Below are 7,500 nucleotides of genomic sequence, written 5' to 3' on the forward strand. Positions count from 1 at the left end.
TCTCTTAAAATTGCGTTACATCGATTGAATTACTTCATGATTAGCGAAATCAATTGCAAACTTGTATTAGCGAATTTGATAGTGATATGGGAGGCACTTAGCTAGAATCTCTATCAAGGACAGTTTAATCTAGATTGCATGATAGCGGGTACGGCTTGGTAAGTGAATGTAATTATTGTAATCTTTATTTCTTTTAACTCTGGACTATTATTATAAAAGCAGGTTCTTATGCTGGAGCTGTTCCAGATAAGGCAGAGGAAACCAGATAGCGAGAAAGCGGAAGAGCGATATCTATATCTATGTCTCTCTCTCTCTCCCTCTCTCTAACTCTCTCTCTCTCTCTCTCTTTCGCTCTCTCTCTCTCTCTCTTTCTTTCTCTCTCTCCCTCTCTCTAACTCTCTCTCTCTCTCTCTCTTTCGCTCTCTCTCTCTCTCTCTTTCTTTCTCTCTCTCCCTCTCTCTAACTCTCTCTCGCTCTCTCTCTCTTTCGCTCTCTCTCTCTCTCTCTCCCCATCTCTCTCTCTCTCTCTCTCTCTCTCTCCCTATCTCTCTCTCTCTCTATTTCTCATGTTTTGAATGTCAATTAATCCATATTTTTATACAGGAAGTATCACAGCTCTGCTTAACATGACTTTGTAATTTGGTAATTTTTCCCTTTAGTAACGACATCAAAGGATGTTCCGAACGTTATCGACGATCTAACGGAAATCTAGCGGAAAATTGTAACGATTTATTTGATTTCATGCAAACACGCAAACACGCCACACACACACACATATAAACACACACACATATAAACACACACACACACACACACACTCACACACACACACACACATACACACACAATCACATACACATACATATATGAGTGTTATTACCTTAGGTTTGCGCATAATTAACCAAAACTAGTACAGAAGAATATATAGTGGAGCCCTGTATAAGCCTCTTGACCCAGGGACGTATTCATGAGTTTGGCAGAACTTCAGCCAATTCAGATTTTTATATCTCATTTGCATATACGGCGTATATCAATGAGGGAGTTAACTTTAATTATCACTATGTTTCGGTACGTAGAAATAATTGTAGCACAAAACTCTAAGGACTAAATCAGCATATTTCATTTACTCGGACGTATCGTTATAATTACAATAATATTCCCTTTATATCATCAAGTTAGGCAAATAAACAACGATATCACAAATGCAGCCAACTATTTGTGATCACGGCAATGATTTTAAACTTTATGAAGCCTACTTGATTTCATTCAAATGTTAGTTGATCTCTCACATTGTGCCAGAACGATTCGCCTGTGGAAGAATTAAAGTCTAAACCAAACTAAAATGACAATCAACAAGCAGAAGTTAAAGAATGAATATAGAAAACATATAATGCTCAAAGAAAATTATAAATTATAAAGGATATACGTCTATAATGGTGAAACAAAAAGAAAGAAAAGGGTATCTGGCAACGTAGAACTCGCGTGGCCGAGGGTAGACACTGTGTCGGAGCCTTCACTTGGCAGTGATCATCTCAGACTCGTGACGGTAGGGTGTTGTTGCTCGTGCTCCCGGGGGCCGAAATAACTCGACTTCCAGAAAAAGACAAACTTTTTGAGGAACTAAAGAAATGAAAACGTCTTGACTATTTGATGATCCAGGAAGCTTGGATTTGTTTGCTGACTTCTGAAGAATTGGTAAGATTATAATTGTTATTACTATTGTATGAATGCACAAAAAGTTTTTGATCAACAACGACGTCAAACATTCTTCAAGATAGATAGATAGGCACACAGAGAGAGAGAGAGAGAGAGAGAGAGAGAGAGAGAGAGAGAGAGAGAGAGAGAGAGAGAGAGAGAGAGAGAGAGAGAGAGAAGAAGGAAAGTAAAAGAAATCGAAAGAGAACAGTAAAGAAAGAAAGGGAGAGAGAAAGCGAAATCGAAAGAGAGAGATAAAAGAGAAAGAGTAAGAAAGAGATATCAATTTTCAAAGAACTTAAAGAGAAATAGAATGTGTTAACACCAAACAAAAAACAAAGAAACAAAAGCAAAACAACAACAACAAAGTAACGTAAAGCAAATGTCAATGAACGCCCCTTAATTACCTAGAATTAATTATTCCTCGCTGGTGATCGAGAGCTGATGGGACAAGAGATCCTACAGCATCCTGATTACCAATGCGATAGTTGCTTCTTAATGATGTCTTATCGGAAGTTGTTATCTCGAAGAGGTGGTGGTGGTGGATGGGGGGGGGGAGGAGGGGGGGATGTGCTGATTCGACCAAACATCTTTGTTAGGAAGGATAATGAACTGGTATAATGACAGTGATGAGAGTAATAACACTAGTAACTACTACTAGTCTGATATCATGGTTGATTATCTTTAGTTGTTGTTATTAACTTTCACAATAAAGTAAGTGATCATAATGGTATTCATCATAGTACTAATGATAGTGATAACGAAACTCATCCTTATGGCGATCGATTATCACATGATTACGGAAGTGGTAGTAATTGTGGGAATTGTAGTAATGCCAGACTAGTGACGATCGTAATGAAAGTAAGTAATAATTACCAAACTCATTACGAACATGGTCGATAATTGTCGGCATCGTCTAATATCGCCCTGCAATTACTGCCGTAATAACGGTAATGATAGTAAAGATCATAGTAATTACCAGTTCTATCAGCAATCAATGGTTGTTATCATTGTAGCATTATCTCCGTTATGATGTCGATGATGATTAGAGTAATTAAAAAGATATCTTCCACAATTCCTGTTATAATAACAATAATGTTGGTGGTCATAATAAAGGATGATGGTATATGATGATGATGATAATAATGATATTGATAATAGTAGTAGTAATAACAATGATACAGATAGCATTACTGATAATGATAATGTTACTTATGATAATAATGATGATAATGATGATTATGATAATGACAAAGATATCAATTATAATCATATGAATGATAATGATGATTATGATAATGATGATAATAATAAATATAACAAATATGATGATGATGGTGTTAATGGTAATGGTAATGATAAAGAGGATAATGATAATAATTATAATAATCATTATGATAAAACGGTAATAATGATGATAATGATAATAATGATACTACTACTTCTACTACTGATAATGATAATGATAGTAATGCTGCAATATCATAGTTGGTTATAGTAAAAATATTAATAATGATAATGATAGTTATCATGATGACGATAATGATAAAATGACTATGACCTAGATAATATGATAATGGCAATAATGATAATAATAAAAATAATGATAACAGTAACAATTGTTATTAATGTTAAAAACAATAGTGATAATGATAGTAATGCTGATAATGCAATCATGATGATTATAATGATAATGACAATATTGATAATAATGATGATAATGATGAAATATACTATAATGATTTTATAAAGATGAAAACAGCGACAATGATATGAATATTAGTAATGATATTACTGATAATGATGATAATGATAATGAAAATTATAATGATGAAGATAAGAATAATGATGAAGATAAGAATAATAATAATAGAAATGATAATCATAATGACAATAGTAATGTTAGTTATAATGATAATGACACCGACAATGATAATAACAAAAATTATATCAATAACAATAACAATGATAATGGTACCAATAACAAATGATTAGAATGAAAGTAAATAATAATAATGATAATGATATCAATGATTTCTTTTATAAAGATGTTGATAAAGATTGTGGTAATCTTAATATTTTTTTTTATAGTAGTATAAGTGATAATCATGATAATAATGATATAATGATAATGACGAGGATAACAATTATGATGATGATAGTGGCAAGGAGGATAATGATAATGATAATGATAGTAAGAGTAATGATAGTGATAGTAAACATCATGATGAGATTAATGATAATGATAACTATTAATGATAATGATAACTATGATATATCAGTGATAATGATAACGATGATATATCAGTGATAATGATAACGATGATATATCAGTGATAATGATAATAACGGTGCTACAGATATCTTTGACTTGATAATACCAACGGTTATAACAATGATTACGATAGCAAGAATAAGAGTATGAATATATATATTAACAGATGATAAGAAAAAAAAAAAAAAAAAAACGGATAAAGAAGAATATAGAAGCAAGTGTTCTTCATTAGCATTATGGTTTTAAGCTAAAGACATCTATCTTCATTAACCTTATGATTATTGCAATTAAGATAATCTCGACTTAATACTCTTCCATATCGGAAAGGACATCATGTTAATTATGTAAGGTAACAATACTTGTTTTCTTGTTAATTGTCAAGACCGTGTTCATTAGAAGTAGGATATTAGGTAACACTTTCTTTTCTCTTGCTGACATAGGAGTATTCTAGTGCAAGGATTGTGTCATGACCTTGCAGAAACATTACAAACTCCGATGAATAAATGATTAAGAACGCAGTGTGAACTATTTCACTAACACACATACACACACACAAACAAACACACTTACACACACACACAAACATACTTACACATACACACACACATACACACACACACACACGTAAACACAGACACAGACACAGACACAGACACACACACACACACACTTAAACACAGACACAGACACACACACACACACACACACACACACTTAACCTCCCCCACACACAATCACACACACATACACACACACTTAAACACAGATACAGACACGCACACACACACACACACACACACTCATTTACCCCCCCCCCCCACCCCCACACACGTGCCCACACAAAAATATGACATGACAAAGGGCCACAAAGAAAGGAAGAAATTAGTATTGACATCTGTAATGACAGCAAGGTGAGTGCAATATTTAGGCAGCCATTATCGAGAAAGAAGAAATAATTGCAACTGATACCATTATGTCTAAAAATAGTTCTCATCAACAATTCTTCCTCGTAATTTAGTCAAGAATGATAGCATGATTTGATGATTATTGCACCATGGCGTAGAGATAAGAGCAGGAATGCGGTCCGTAAAAGGATGTTGTGACTTTCAGATTAAAAGTGAGAATGAAAGTGAATTTTAGAAGAGAGAATGGAAATGAGAATGAAAACTAGGTGAGAATGAGAAGTGTGAATGATAATGATTTTAAGTATAAGAATGGAAAGCAAGTGAACATGTACAATTTTTTTTTAAAAAGCGAGAATGTGAAGATGAATGAAAAGTAAGAATGAAAAATATAAAGTAAATAAAATGATTAAGTTCCATGGGAGAACTTAACCAACAAAGCTTTTACTTCATATTTTTTTTATTTGATGCGGTAATTGGAGAAGGGAACGTGGCAATTAGAGTGATAAGAGGGGAGGTTCGTAATAAGACAGTGCCAGACCCAAGGTGGCACTCACAGTGGCATCTAGACTGGCGTATAGAGCTCGCAGTGGCACCCGAGCGTTTGAGTGGGAGACATGTGAGCTGAAAGGGAAATAATTGTTTTCTTTAGTGATAAAAGCAGTAATGGCAAGGATAAGCATGATGATGGGAGTTGTAATATTTGCGATGATATTATTGGAACACGTACGTATGGAATGATGATGATAATGATGACAATAATACAGTTAATAAGAATGATAGAAATGATATTAATAATATTGATAATGACAATAACAAATAATAGTATTGATAATGATAATAACAAATAATGATATTGATGATAAAATGATAATAATGATATTACTTATAAGAACAATAATGATAATAATGATAGTAATTATAATGATACTAATAACGACTGCAACAATGTTGGTAATAAAGATAATGATAATAATTTCGATGATAATGATAATGCTAATTATAGTAATATGGATAATGATGATAATGATAACGATCATAAGGATTAGGATAACACACACACACACACACATATATATATATATATATATATATATATATATATATATATATATATATATATAGAGAGAGAGAGAGAGAGAGAGAGAGAGAGAGAGAGACAAACACACACACACACACACAAACACACACAAACACTTACAAACTCATTCCATAAGAGAAATAAACATAAACCTGGTGTCCAAGCCGTCGCCAGAACATGCCATACGGACACGTAAACCCCTAGTTACTAAAAGTAGCTTACGATGATACGCTGCACTGACGGAGTCTATTTAGGCTCTGTCGCGTCATAATGATTGTTAGTTACGTTCCCTTGGTAGTGGGAGGAACGTTGTTAAGATCGGACGCTCGATTATTTTTTCATTTATTTCAATTTTTCATTGTTATTTTCATTTTTATTATTATTGTCATGGTCGTTTTTACTATCAGATTTTTAAAAATTAATATCATTTTCATTACTTTATCATTTTTATTATCGTTACTATCATTGATGTTATAATTTGTTATTATCATTATTATTATTACTGTTATTATCAATATTATTACTATCATCCTTAATATTATCATTATAATCATTATTCTCATATTTATTGTTATTATATAATTTTATTTATCAATATCATTACTATCGTTATTATTGATATCAGTATTATCATTATCATTATTGCCATAAGTATTATGAATATTATGTTTGTTATCAACATTAATATTATCAATATAATTATCTTTATTATTGTGATCATTATCATTATCATCATTACTAAAATATTCATTATCATCGTTATCAGCAACAATACTATTACCATTTTTTAAAAACAATGTCCATCCTTTTCTCTTTTTTTAAAATCATTTCACCCATTTTTATTTTTTACTTTTATTCTGACACTCCGTTCGAAATACAAGCAAAATATCGCAGTTTCGCATTCAAAGCGTCACTCACGCTCTTGACTGCGTTTGTGAGGTATTCTTTTACATTTTTATTGTGTTATTTTTTCGTTTATTTCATTTGCCTCTTTGACGGAAGTTGTGATATATGTTTGACTGAAAGAGGAACTGAGGGAGATTGAGAGACAGTGAGAGACAGTGAGAGACAGTGAGAGACAGTGAGAGAGAGGTAAAATAAATAAATGAAAGATTGAAAGAGGTATGAAAAAAGAATAAAAGAAGGAATAAATGAAAGAAAGAAGGAAAAAAAAGTGAGAAAGATATAAAGGACGGAAAAAAGAAAGAATAAGATACATAGATGAATAGATAAAGAAAGAAAAAAGAAAAAGGAAAAAATAAATCATAAAAGAAAGGTAAAGTGAAAGTAAGAAAAAAAAGAAATAATGAAAGAAAGAATGAGAAAACAAAAGAAAGGAAGATAGAAGGAAACAAATTATAAGCCAAGTTTTCCTTGTTTTTTCGAAAAAGGAGAGAAACTGAGATCAAAGGAAAATTAATGAAAAAAAAAAAAATTGAATGGAATGGAAATAAGGATGAAAAAATATTCCGCAATTTTCAAAAAATTTTGGAAAGAGATATCCGATGAAAGAAAGAAAGATACGAAATGATGAAAGAAGGAAGACA

At 32.0% G+C, this 7,500-nt stretch overlaps 1 long non-coding RNA gene across 1 annotated transcript in view; it reads left to right on the plus strand.

Annotated features, from left to right (window-relative positions):
• The first annotated feature begins 1,518 nt into the window (after positions 1-1,518).
• LOC122246444 (uncharacterized) overlaps positions 1,519-7,500 on the plus strand; it is a 117,037-nt gene continuing 111,055 nt past the window's right edge. The window contains exon 1 of the long non-coding RNA XR_006222600.2: positions 1,519-1,695. This is a non-coding gene — a long non-coding RNA (uncharacterized LOC122246444). The remainder of the gene's footprint in view (positions 1,696-7,500) is intronic.

The sequence above is a fragment of the Penaeus japonicus genome, unplaced genomic scaffold (genome assembly GCF_977035675.1).
Source record: "Penaeus japonicus unplaced genomic scaffold, GWHDUDI00000001_assembly GWHDUDI00000016, whole genome shotgun sequence".
NCBI classification, from domain to species: Eukaryota; Metazoa; Arthropoda; class Malacostraca; order Decapoda; family Penaeidae; genus Penaeus; species Penaeus japonicus.